This window comes from Lingula anatina, chromosome 9 (assembly GCF_051362555.1).
Source record: "Lingula anatina isolate TDL-2025a chromosome 9, LinAna3.0, whole genome shotgun sequence".
NCBI lineage: Eukaryota > Metazoa > Brachiopoda > Lingulata > Lingulida > Lingulidae > Lingula > Lingula anatina.
Genome location: NC_141775.1, coordinates 13,680,922 through 13,693,709, shown reverse-complemented (window position 1 = coordinate 13,693,709; position 12,788 = coordinate 13,680,922). Strand labels below are relative to the sequence as shown.

General features: G+C 37.8%; 2 long non-coding RNA genes across 3 annotated transcripts; both read right to left on the bottom strand.

The window, feature by feature from the left end:
• Positions 1 to 1,596: 1,596 nt before the first annotated feature.
• Positions 1,597 to 4,851, bottom strand: LOC147759949 (uncharacterized). The gene is made up of 2 exons (XR_015331181.1): positions 2,775 to 4,851; positions 1,597 to 2,518 (listed from the first exon to the last, which is right to left on the bottom strand). It is a non-coding gene; the product is annotated as an uncharacterized LOC147759949 (long non-coding RNA).
• Positions 4,852 to 4,986: 135 nt separating this feature from the next.
• LOC147759948 (uncharacterized) lies at positions 4,987 to 8,291 on the bottom strand. Of its 2 annotated transcripts, XR_015331180.1 has the most exons (4): positions 7,841 to 8,291; positions 7,493 to 7,589; positions 6,149 to 6,299; positions 4,987 to 5,344 (listed from the first exon to the last, which is right to left on the bottom strand). It is a non-coding gene; the product is annotated as an uncharacterized LOC147759948 (long non-coding RNA). The 2 variants fall into 2 exon arrangements; XR_015331179.1 differs by having other exon boundaries at positions 4,987 to 6,299; positions 7,841 to 8,281.
• Between the last annotated feature and the right edge of the window lie 4,497 nt (positions 8,292 to 12,788).

Here is a 12,788-nt window from a genome sequence, read left to right as displayed (position 1 = left end):
TTTTAAAAACAGGACCAATTTTAACAAATAATATTTTATAAATTTACCCAAGGTCAGCAGTTTTTTCACCAATACCATGTTATTCCTGTACCAATCCATATTTGCATTTAAATCAACTTTTGTTTTTTTAAAGAATAATTTTTGTTAGCAAGCCACTTCATGTATGCAAAAGCTTGCACATTGAACTTAATATACCTTACTTTTGGTGCATGGTTCAATCCTACTGGTAAAATAATACGACAAACTTAGTTATACTGATGATCAATAAATATTATTATTATCATTAGCATCAGCTAGCACAGCACAAAAATATTTTTCATCCCTTAAAAGAAAGTCAGAGGTTGTGATGGTGCTCAATGCCATACAGCATTTGGAAATGACACGTGTAGGTGCTTCTGTCATAATAATTGCAGTCCAAGGAATAGCGAAATGATTAATCCTGGTCCCATTCATGTTTTTCAAGCCTAGAAAAATATTAAATTAGAAAGTTTTAAAAAGTAACATTAAACACTTTTTTAACTGCAAATATCTTTCCACACACACACAACAACAACACGCACACTAAAATCAATATAAATAATATATCACAATCTTGGTAATAGGGAAGCTGGTAACAATCGAATTATCTAAAAATTGTATCAGTATAGATAAATAAAGCTTATCATGAGGAGCTGAACTGTGGCAAACATGCGCATCTTCAAATCAATTAAAATCCCATAGAAATCAAGCCCTGACGATTTTAGTAAATACATACTGGAGTACATCTACAAACTACAGTGTTCACAACTATCATACACTTATTATTGTACTGGTACATTTTGTTTCACAAAATACACAATATTTATAAATTAAAACAGAAGTTTTACAAATATAAGGTTTTTATTTCATGAAACAATTTTCTTTCATGAACTAATAAGCCATGTGTATGCAGGTGTGTGTGAATGTGTGGGAGTTTGTGTGTGATGAGAGAGAAAGAGAGCATATATGACAGTCAACCTGGAAGACACATGTAACTTCAGAAAATACTCAGTGAAATTGATACATGAACATTCCCTTGGTGTATAAAATGTAACTGAAACATATGCTCTATTTTCTTGTCAAATTTATTTGTATATATATAAATCATTATATATAAATCAACTGGTCATTGTATAAACACATGTGCATCTTACCTGTCTCAATGCCTTCTTCTCCCAAAATTTTATCTTAGAGCTTCCATTCCCTTTAAAAAACGAGGCTAAATCAAATATTTTCCTAAATAACCCTCATATGAGCCAGTGTCTCCAGGCTGTACTAAAACTGCATTTTATTTAATACAAAAGAAAAATACTTCCAACAACTGCTTCCTTCCATGTTTCCCTTCACTGTTTCGAGGTTGTTCAAGAGAAATAAACTAAAATTCAACAGAACAGTGTTTCTAAACACTCAAATTACAAAAATGCTCAACAGAAGACTGCACCTAAATGGTATAAAAATCAATCAATTTGAATAAGATGCCACCTACATATTCACTACAGTACCAATGTGTGTTAAATAGTGCACATTGCCTTTTCTCACTTTACCCAGGAAATGACAAAGAAAACAACCATCAACATGTTCCTTTCAATGATAACTATTCTAAGTTTATTCATTACTGCAAGTAAAAAAAAAATAGGAAAGGCTTTGTAAAAGACTAAATTATGCAATATAAACAATAAACAAACTTTATGATCAAGAAATATATTGGTCTATATGAGTATCACATCATTAAGTGAACTGTTCATTGTTCATATAAATGTCATAGAGGCAAACTGCCCACATAAGATCACAAAAGATATAAAGAGCTGTACACTGTGGCCATCAAAATCACTCAGCTTCAGGTACACAGCTTCACACTTAAGTACAGATTCATATTTAAGAGTACATGAGAAAAAATTTTACTTCAATCCAAAAGCAGGCTGCATGAAAACTACCATACCAAGTGCTAATAAGTTGATGTGTTTTTACAAATACATAATCTCAATTTCAAATTTCATTGGAGGAATATAAACAGGAATTCAGGTATTACGTTTCTGGTGCTGTCTGGTACCATGTATGATGCAGATAAAGAAATGCCTTAAATAATTTTGTTCTCCGTTGAAAATGCATACTACATATTAAACGTTAATTTTAAACCATTTGTAATTTTTTCACTGCACTCTCTGTTGATGAATTGCCTACAGATAAGTAAGGTGGAAAGGATAACATATGGCTTTGTTTGCTGGCTAGCTGGCCGGAGCTGCTGTCAGGTAGGCTGGGATCACATTGGCTAGATCACAACATATGGAGTCCAAATGAGAACAGGGGCAAAGGTGGCTGCTTGGGGGAGGGGTGAATTCATCAGTTTGCTGTCTGCAGCGCCAAGGGCGGTGGTAGATGCACTGGGGTACTCTGCTACAGGTGTAAGACATCTACACATGAATCACTGGATGACATGAATCACTAATTAATCCTGAATGACAGGTCTATACAAGTTCTCTTGCTGCCTTGTGACCACTCCCTGAAAAATGCACAACAGATAAAACTGGTTTTAATAAAATGTGAAACTGAAACTTCCAGAACATGGCGGGACAACCGAGAATGCTAGCTTCATGGATTCACTGGCAGCCAGTGTAATCCTTTCAGAATGGGAGTGACATGGTGTGCACTATTGCACTTTATTTGACAAACTAGTCTTGCAGCTGAGTTTTGAATAACTTGTAATTTTTAAATCTGATAGTCACATGTACTAAAGAGGATACTTGCAGTAATCTTACCTTGATGATTTACTAATTTTTCAGTGGTTCTGTTATTTAGCACTTTCCTTACTTTTCCAATGCGCCATAGTGCATAAGATGCTGATTTTCACACTTCAGATACATGCTTCCCCACAGTGCCATTTTCATTGAGGGTAACTCCCAGATCTTTTACAGAACTAGATGGTTTTATAAGAACATCTCCTATGCAATGTTGGCATTTGCTGCATTTTTCCTATTTGCTTTGAACTTTGATGTAAACCATATCAACTCGGCTTTAGTATCATTTAAAGCCAACATGTTCACTTTCATCCATTCTCGAATCTCCGCAAGACAAGCTTCCATAGAAGTGATTGTTGCAGACTGGTTGCTCTTGCATGTAATATAGACTTGTATCATCTGCAAAAATGACAGTGTTCAGACCATGTTTAAGTATATCTTCTACAGGTAACATGTATAAAGAAAACAGGATTGGACCTAACACAGCATCAAGGCAGGACCACTGAAAACTGCCAGAACATGGCAAGCCAAGCGAGACTGCCAGCATCATGGCAGGACAACTGAGACTTCCAGAACATGGAAGGGCAACCGAGACTGCCAGCTTCACGGCAGGACAGTCAACACTTCCAGCATCATGGCAGGACAACTGAGACTGCCAGCATCATGGCAGGTCGACCCAGACTGCCAGAACATTGAAGGGCAACTGAGACTACCAGCATCAGCTTCACCATAACTTTTGAGAGACCATTTCTCTAAAACAGAATCTTCTAAAATAAGGTCATTCTCCGAATGAAAACTTGTGGAGAGCCTTGGTGAGTTAAAACATAGGTTTGGAAAAATGGACTGGACTTTGCGTATGGATCACCTTAAAATAATACCAGATCTGTATAATCAATCCTCTACTTCACTGGCAGCCAGTGTAACCTTTCACAATAAGAGTGATAGGGTGTGTACTATTGCACTTTATTTGAAAAACCAGTCTTGCAGCTGAGTTTTGAATAACTTGTAATTATTCTTATCTGATAGTCACATATACCAAAGAGGAGACCATTGCAGTAATCTCATCTTGATGATTTAAATGCATTTTCTAATTTTTTAGTGGATTTGTCATTTAACACTTTCCTTACTTTTCCAATGCGCCATAGTGCATAAGATGCTGATTTTCAAATTTCAGATACATGCTTCCCCACAGTGCCATTTTCATTGAGGGTAACTCCCATTTCTTTTACAGAACTAGATGGTTTTATAAGAACATCTCCTATGCAATGTTGGCATTTGCTGCATTTTTCCTATTTGCCTTGAACCTTGATACAAACCATATCAACTCAGTATTAGCATCATTCAAAGCCAACATGTTCACTTTCATCCATTCTCGAAAACTCTGCAAGACAAACCTGCTAGAACATGGCAGGACAACCCAGACTGCCAGAACATGGCAGGACAACCCAGACTGCCAGAACATGGCAGGACCATCGAGACTGCCAGAACATGGCAGGACAACCCAGACTGCCAGAACATGGCAGGACAACCCAGACTGCCAGAACATGGCAGGAACATCGAGACTGCCAGAACATGGCAGGACAACCCAGACTGCCAGAACATGGCAGGACCATAGAGACTGCCAGAACATGGCAGGACCATAGAGACTGCCAGAACATGGCAGGACAACCCAGACTGCCAGAACATGGCAGGACCATCGAGACTGCCAGAACATGGCAGGACAACCCAGACTGCCAGTGTCATGGCAGGACGACCGGGACTGCCAATGTCATGGCAGGACGACCAGGACTGCCAATGTCATGGCAGGACAACCGAGACTGCCAATGTCATGGCAGGACAACCAGGACTGCCAATGTCATGGCAGGACATCCGAGACTGCCAATGTCATGGCAGGACAACCGAGACTACCAATGTCATGGCAGGACAACCAGGACTGCCAATGTCATGGCAGGACAACCGAGACTACCAATGTCATGGCAGGACAACCAGGACTGCCAATGTCATGGCAGGACATCCGAGACTGCCAATGTCATGGCAGGACAACCGAGACTGCCAATGTCATGGCAGGACATCCGAGACTGCCAATGTCATGGCAGGACATCCAAGACTGCCAATGTCATGGCAGGACAACCGAGACTGACAATGTCATGGCAGGACATCCGAGACTGACAATGTCATGGCAGGACAACCAGGACTGCCAATGTCATGGCAGGACAACATTAACTGCCAGTGTCATGGCAGAATGACTGGGACTGCCAGTTTCATGGTAGGAGGACCATAACTGCCAGTGTCATGGCAGAATGACTGGGACTGCCAGTTTCATGGCAGGATGACCTTAACTGCTAGCACCTTGGCAGGACAATTAAGACTGCCAAAACATGGCAGGGCAATTAAGACTGCCAGAACATGGAAGGGCAACCCGGACTGCAGCATCATGGCAAGACAACTGAGACTGCCAGTTTCATGGCAGGACAGCTGAACCTGTCATCAGAATGACAGGACAGCCAAATCTGCCAGAACTCTGGCAGGACAACCAAGGCTGCCAGCATCATGGCAAGACAACCTAGACTGCCAGAACATGGCAGGACAATCTAGACTGCCAGTTTCATGGCAGGTCAGCCGAACCTGCCATCAGAATGACAGGACAGCCGAATCTGCCAGAACTCTGACAGGACAACCAAGGCTGCCAGCATCATGGCAAGACAACCTAGACTGCCAGAACATGGCAGGACAACCGAGACTGCCAGAACATGGCAGGACAATCTAGACTGCCAGTTTCATGGCAGGTCAGCCGAACCTGCCATCAGAATGACAGGACAGCCGAATCTGCCAGAACTCTGACAGGACAACCAAGGCTGCCAGCATCATGGCAAGACAACCTAGACTGCCAGAACATGGCAGGACAACCGAGACTGCCAGAACATGGCAGGACAATCTAGACTGCCAGTTTCATGGCAGGTCAGCCGAACCTGCCATCAGAATGACAGGACAGCCGAATCTGCCAGAACTCTGACAGGACAACCAAGGCTGCCAGCATCATGGCAAGACAACCTAGACTGCCAGAACATGGCAGGACAACCGAGACTGCCAGAACATGGCAGGACAATCTAGACTGCCAGTTTCATGGCAGGTCAGCCGAACCTGCCATCAGAATGACAGGACAGCCGAATCTGCCAGAACTCTGGCAGGACAACCAAGGCTGCCAGCATCATGGCAAGACAACCTAGACTGCCAGAACATGGCAGGACAACCGAGACTGCCAGAACATGGCAGGACAATCTAGACTGCCAGTTTCATGGCAGGTCAGCCGAACCTGCCATCAGAATGACAGGACAGCCGAATCTGCCAGAACTCTGACAGGACAACCAAGGCTGCCAGCATCATGGCAAGACAACCTAGACTGCCAGAACATGGCAGGACAATCCATTCTGCCAGAACTCTGGCTGGACAAGCAAGTCTGCCAGCATCATGGCAGTCTGGATATGAAGTTTAGATCTCTCATGGAGCATATATCCTATTTCCCGGAAACGCAGTAGTTTGGAGTGCCTGAAATTAAAAGAAGAAAATCACATTAAAATAAAATTATATATATATATATATATATATATATATATGATTAAGCAATATGTAGATCATTACAACATCTTATTTTGGCATTTATATATAAAATTCTATTCAACTTTTAAATAATCTGAACATATTTTCTTCAAGCAGCACATTTTCTTCAGTAGAGGACTTAACAATGCTTGCCAACAAGGGGGCTGTTTATGCCTCTGTACCAATCTCTTAACAGATTATTACCAGAAAAAAACTTTTTAGAAAACAAAAATATCAGCCAAAATGATCTGATAAAGAAATTCATCAGCCTTCCAAAACATTTTATTTTTTGAAAATTAAGCAGGCCAATCATAAGTCATTACATTTAAAAGAATGCTAACTAGTCGCCCACAAAATTTTGAATAAGACTGGTATGCAAGCATACGTAACAGTTGCAACCAAAAGGGTCACCTAATTGCCTAATCAATTAAACAAAATTGGCATAACTTTTGAATGGAGTAAAATATCCATTAAAATTTTCTGGAAAGTTACAGTATGCCAAGAAGAATCTGACAAAAGGACAGCGGAGACTTGGATGGAAATGATTCTAAAAAATGTGCTATCACTAAAAACAAAAATAATGGCTTCTAAGGAATGGATCTGTTGCAATGGAAATCGACATTTTGATAGCTGTTGCTAAGGAAACAGTTTGAAAAATTTTTTTACACATTATCATGAATTTTTTAACTGAATATGAAGTGGGAAACACTCTTGGTACTCTAATTTATGAATTTAAAGTAAACAAATACCATGTCACTGTTGCCATAGCAACCAATATTACAAGGACAATTGCATATACAATTTTAAGGTTTAATTAGTAAAAAATGCCAGAATGCACAATGAAAATAAGTAATATCCGTTTTTTGGTAAGTTACCATTTTGCTGTTTTCGGTTAAAGCACCTATAACCCCTGTGTCAAACGGTTGGTTCATTCTCTGCATGAATTTGTGGCCAAATACGAGGAAATAACACAGCCTGAGTCTATCGTTTCCAGGAATGCACTGACATATTACAATATTTTATTGCTTAATACGCATTTGTATGTTTAGATTTCTTTAAATGAACAGGACATTTTCATACTTTGAAAAAGTCGTTGTCCTCTCCCAAAAAACAAAGGCCATAAAATGAATGTAGATACCTACCCAATAGTTTTGAACTGTTGAAGACGGATGTCTAGTTCAGACCTTTTGGCAGCTAAAATAAGCCCATCACTTCCTCATTGGCAAATGCGTTTCCTCTCTAAAATAACAGAAAATTATTAAAACTTATAGTTGATTTTTGACTTCTAATGGAGAGTGTATTTGACGTTTGTACAATGTTTCTACGGTCATAAGGACTAAACCGCGAACTGCATCATTTGGGCCAACGTCGTCAACACAAAATACGCAACGTAATCTTATATCATGTATGGAAGGCAAATGCAACTTGTTAGTTGATGTCATTTTTTGTGCTTAATTTTTGGCGGACATGTGGAAAATGTAGCAACGTACCCTGAATATCTGTCTCCTCCATCTTCTACAGACCTCTCTCTGAACACCTCTCACCTGAATTACATAATAATGTACATATACCCTGTGGGAGCAGACAGCTCGTCTGTTGGCGGTTATTTAGGAAATTATTAGTTTTGGCCTCGTTTTCAAAAAGGGGGCTACAGCTCCAAGAGAAAATGGCGGGAGAGAAAGGCACAGAGACCAGTAAGATGTAGAGGTGTTTATACAATTGCCTTTCGAGTTTAATACTAATAAACTTAACGAGACGATACAGTATTTAATTCTGTAACATTTTATACACCATAGGAATATCCTTGTATCAATTTCACTGAATATTCTCCTAAGATACTGGCGAGTAGCAAAATGGCAGCACACACAACGTAATTGTAAACATAGACTTTTGAATTGTACCAAAGGTAGCTTAATGGTTTTTTTCTTTATCTGTTCCTGTTTTATCATAATTTGGCATTCATTTTTGAACATGTAAGTTTTTAAAAATGTGCGATGGCCTGTAACTTGTAGATTTTTCAACATTTCCAACAAGCTTTATATTCACTGGTAATGATAATTTTGTCAATTGAGTGATGGTAGTAGCGTTCTGGTCTCATGTGTGGAATGAATGTCACAATGTAAGTTAAATATCCGTTACTTGGCTTCTTATGTAATTTCTTCATGTTTTATTGTGAGTAAGTTGAAGTGGTTTGCGCCCTGCATACGCATATGCTGTACGTCCATTGTATGTGCATATAATGTACCGGTAGTTGTTTGCAAGGCGGGTGGGGGGGGGGGGGGGGGGAGGGGAGGTATTGAAACTAGTAGTTGTGAAAGATACAGTATTGTAAACTAACCATAGGCATGTTTTAAAATATATGAATCTTAAATTTTAGCTTTAAACGTGTACTTTTTTGCCCAGGGTGTGGGGGGTGTGTGCAAATGTATTGTGTTAATTTTCAGAAAAAAACATAAAGCCAAAATAAGTTTTATTGTACCATTGGTTTGGCGTTTTGGGTGGAATCATGTCATAAAATGGCAATATAACACAGATGAATAATATGTGTGTTTGCATGTCTTGTCAATAAGTGATAGGCAAATAATCATTTAAGGGACTGTTGGTTTTCACCATTACGGAATTGTTTTTGTTAACCCACTGGATTTGTCAGCAAAACTTTGGTTTTTAGTCTGGTTAAGGGAACCAATCTTAATGCTCTTGAGGATATGGCAGCACGTGTGTTTTGTTATCATCCCCTTATTTTCCATTTTTGTATTGCAAATTTAAACATTGGGAAAACTTTGGAGGTACTGAAGGTCCGGAGGACCTGCACTTCATGTTCCAGAAATCTACAGGTCATAATTCTGTGGAGGTTTGTCAGTTGCTGCTTAAATATGATTAATTTTTCTCTCTCCCTTTCTCTCTCTTCTTCAGTCAATGTTTATGCATAATTCATTGCTCTCTCTCTCTCTCTCTCTCTCTCTCTCTCTCTCTCTCTCTCTCACACACACACACCTGCAAATGCATCACTTCTAAGTTTCTGCCTTTAAAAGGAAATTAGAGTTGTTCCACAAAAATAAAGAACATATAGTAAACACTCAATCTTTTTGAAGGGTAAAAATTATCAAACATTCAGATACATCATTTCATAAGTACAATATTTATTTTTTATAGCATTTGTGGTGCTTTTACTGCATAGAATATAATTATATAGAAGTCAAGTATGTTTATAATTTTGTTTGTACCATCCCATAGGAATGATCTGATTTTTAGAAATTCTGACTTTGAAAATACTGAATACAATATTTGTAAAAATCACAACTTTTTCATATTGAAATTACTATTTAATGGGAAGATGTAGATCGTCTGTAAAACTCATCTTTTTAATTTCATAATTATTGTCCATTAAACGAAGCAGGACCTTCAATGTTTAGGGCATGATAGTGGGTACACCACAATTTGTGGTGCCCTGACTTGCATGTGTTTTCTAACATTTTCAGGCCTTGATTCAAATTGGGTTTTTAATTGATGATGGGTGTTCAACTTTGCCCAAAGTTCAGTTCCAGATAAACTTTGTTTATCAATACTGTCATGAATTAAGTATAAATAGTGCAGTTTAAGGTAAAGATTGATTGTAAATGGTGCTGTTTAAGTTTACCTATTACAAATATTGCAATTTATTATTATTAATTTCAATGTGTATGTGTGTGAGCGTGCGATAAATGTAGTTAGAAAATTTTTAGAGATATTCTATTGAAAACTTTATTAATTTCTTCTAGGCTTGAATAGAATGAATAGGACCAGGATTAATCCTTTTGCCATGTCTTAACCTACAATTATCATAAGAAAAGCACCCATCATTTCTAAATGCTGTGTGGCAATGACCACCATCACAACCTCTGCAATACTTCTAAGGGATGAAAAATATGTTCTTGAGCTGTGCTCTTGCTAATATTAATAGTTATTGCTTATCAGTATATAGAAATGCAGTTTGTGTTATCATTTTAGGCTTTAACCACATGAAGTAAGTTAAAAGTGTAAGAGGTATATGCACAGGCCTGTAGCCAGCAGTTTCAAAGGGGGGGGTCTTTTTCTGAAAAAGTGGACCTTTAACCATATAATCCCTATGTACCTAGGTCAAATTTTACCCAGAGTGGACCTTTTTCCAGCAAAAATGGGGGTTCTTTCGAACCCCCCGAACCCCCCTGGCTACGGGCCTGATGCAACTAAATGTTTTAGTTGGTAGTTAAATGTTTCATGCATTGTTTTATTTCTAATGTGCAAGTTTTTATATATATGTTGTTTACAGACAAAATCTACTTATCAAAAAATAAAAAAAGTTGGAATTATGAATTGTCAGGGTGCAAGTCACATCTTGGTCCTTGTAGCTGTTGTCTCTCAGAATGCAAGTCTTGGTCCTTGTAGTTGTTGACTCTCAGGGTGCGAGTCTTGGTCCTTGTAGCTGTTGATTTTCAGGGTGCGAGTTTTGGTCCTTTTAATATAACTCCGCCTCTCACATGCCTCCCCATGCATCTGGTTGAATGGAGCCAAGATTCAGTTATGATTTTATACATATATTAAACATGCACATTCATGCACACACACTAACATGTACACGTACTACATGTGCACAGTGTTGCTCAAATACTAAATCTGGTCTTCATGAAAATAATCAATTTTTTTAATGAATAGTCTTTGTATGAGTTTTCACTCATGCAATTCTGTATTTTTGCCCAAATCCTATTAGTACACAGATAGTTTCTATTCCACATTTTTGTCTTCAGGCGACATAAAAGACGGAAAGAGTGTGTCAGATGCTGAGAGCATTAAAGAAAGAGGTAAGATGGTATACATCAAATTTAACAGGCATTCATTTATAACACACTTTAAAAATGTACCCACACAATAAGCTGATTCTCTTGCACAATCACTGAGTTAATTCACTGTTATCTATTTTTATTGAATGTATTTCTTTGAATATGTGATATCCTTATTGTGGACAAGTATGGTTTCTATTTTTTTCTTCAGATGATGTTAAAGACACAAGAGCTGTGACACTCAGACATGAAGGAGAGAGGTTAAGGCAGCAGGGGCAATAGAATAGAGATCTATTTATTACACTGATGGAATGTGACTGTGAATGTACACACACCCACACACACACACACACACACACACACACGAGCATACACACTCCTTGTGTTGTGCCAACACAGTTTGTGCTTTTTGCGAGTTTAAAATGATACTTGGCAAATTTGTTAACTCTAAACAATGGTAAATATTTTGACGCAGTTTCATATATGAAATAAGATGCACTGACTGCTTATTGAAGGTAATTTATTATTGCATATTAGTAAGTAATACTGTGTCATATATTTCAGCTCCCAAGGACTGCTGCCAATCAAGGTGGAGGAAGATGTTAAATCTTTTCACATCTTGCTTCAGATGCAGGCCAAGAACAGAAATGGTTATTATTATCATCATTCATTATTAAATCTCACCATTTCAGACATTTAGGAATGAAAAAAAATTACAGTACAGTATTTATAAAAGAACAGATTAATTATACGGTCACAAGAAAGTTCTTTTTTTGTTTCCTTGCTTTAATGACATCATAACAAAGTTAAATTTTAAAGAGTTTTGGAGAAAAACTTAGTCAAACTGCTGGTAAAACTGTTCATGAAAGCAGTAATTATGTGATAGTAGTTAGGAGCTAGTGGTTGTAGAGTTACTGTCGACATCTTTTTACAGCTAATACATTTTAACTGAATTTTATTTTATTATTTTCATCTTTCATTTTTCAGGGTTGTCAGTGCACATCTATTATTAGCTCTGTGGCATCCAGTTTGAACACTTCAGAATATCATTTTCTTAAAATACCTCTATTTTACTGGTACAATAAAATATTGATGTTATGTTATTAAATGGGTTTTGTCTTTCTTTCTTTTCTAAATAAAAGAGAAAATTTTGCTAAAAAGGTGATTTTAATATTTATAAGTAGCCAGCAATGTTGAAGGGTGGGATGCTGAAGGGGGGTTGTCGTTATCCAAAAAAGTGGATTTTCTTTACTCGTTTAGTTGATCCAAGTTAGGATACGTCACAGTAATGGTACCATGATAGGTTTTAGACCCTTTCCAGCAAAAAGAGCAATTTTTTCAAACCCACATCCTCAAATATGGGCCTAAACAAATAATTTGGCCTGTATAACATAAATGAATTTTGATTATAGTTGAAGAACTTTGACTTTCATCCAAACTTTTTTTCATTTATTACTATATCCATTTGTGACTTTCAGATAATCTTATTTTTACAAACTGTCCCTTAAAGTAGAAAATTACCTTCCTCCAATTTTAAATCTTTACATCACTCAACTAAAATAGAAATGACCACTTTATGTCACTCTCTGCTTTCACTGAAACAAAAACAAACCCAACACTTGCTTATTGTCATGACAGGAAG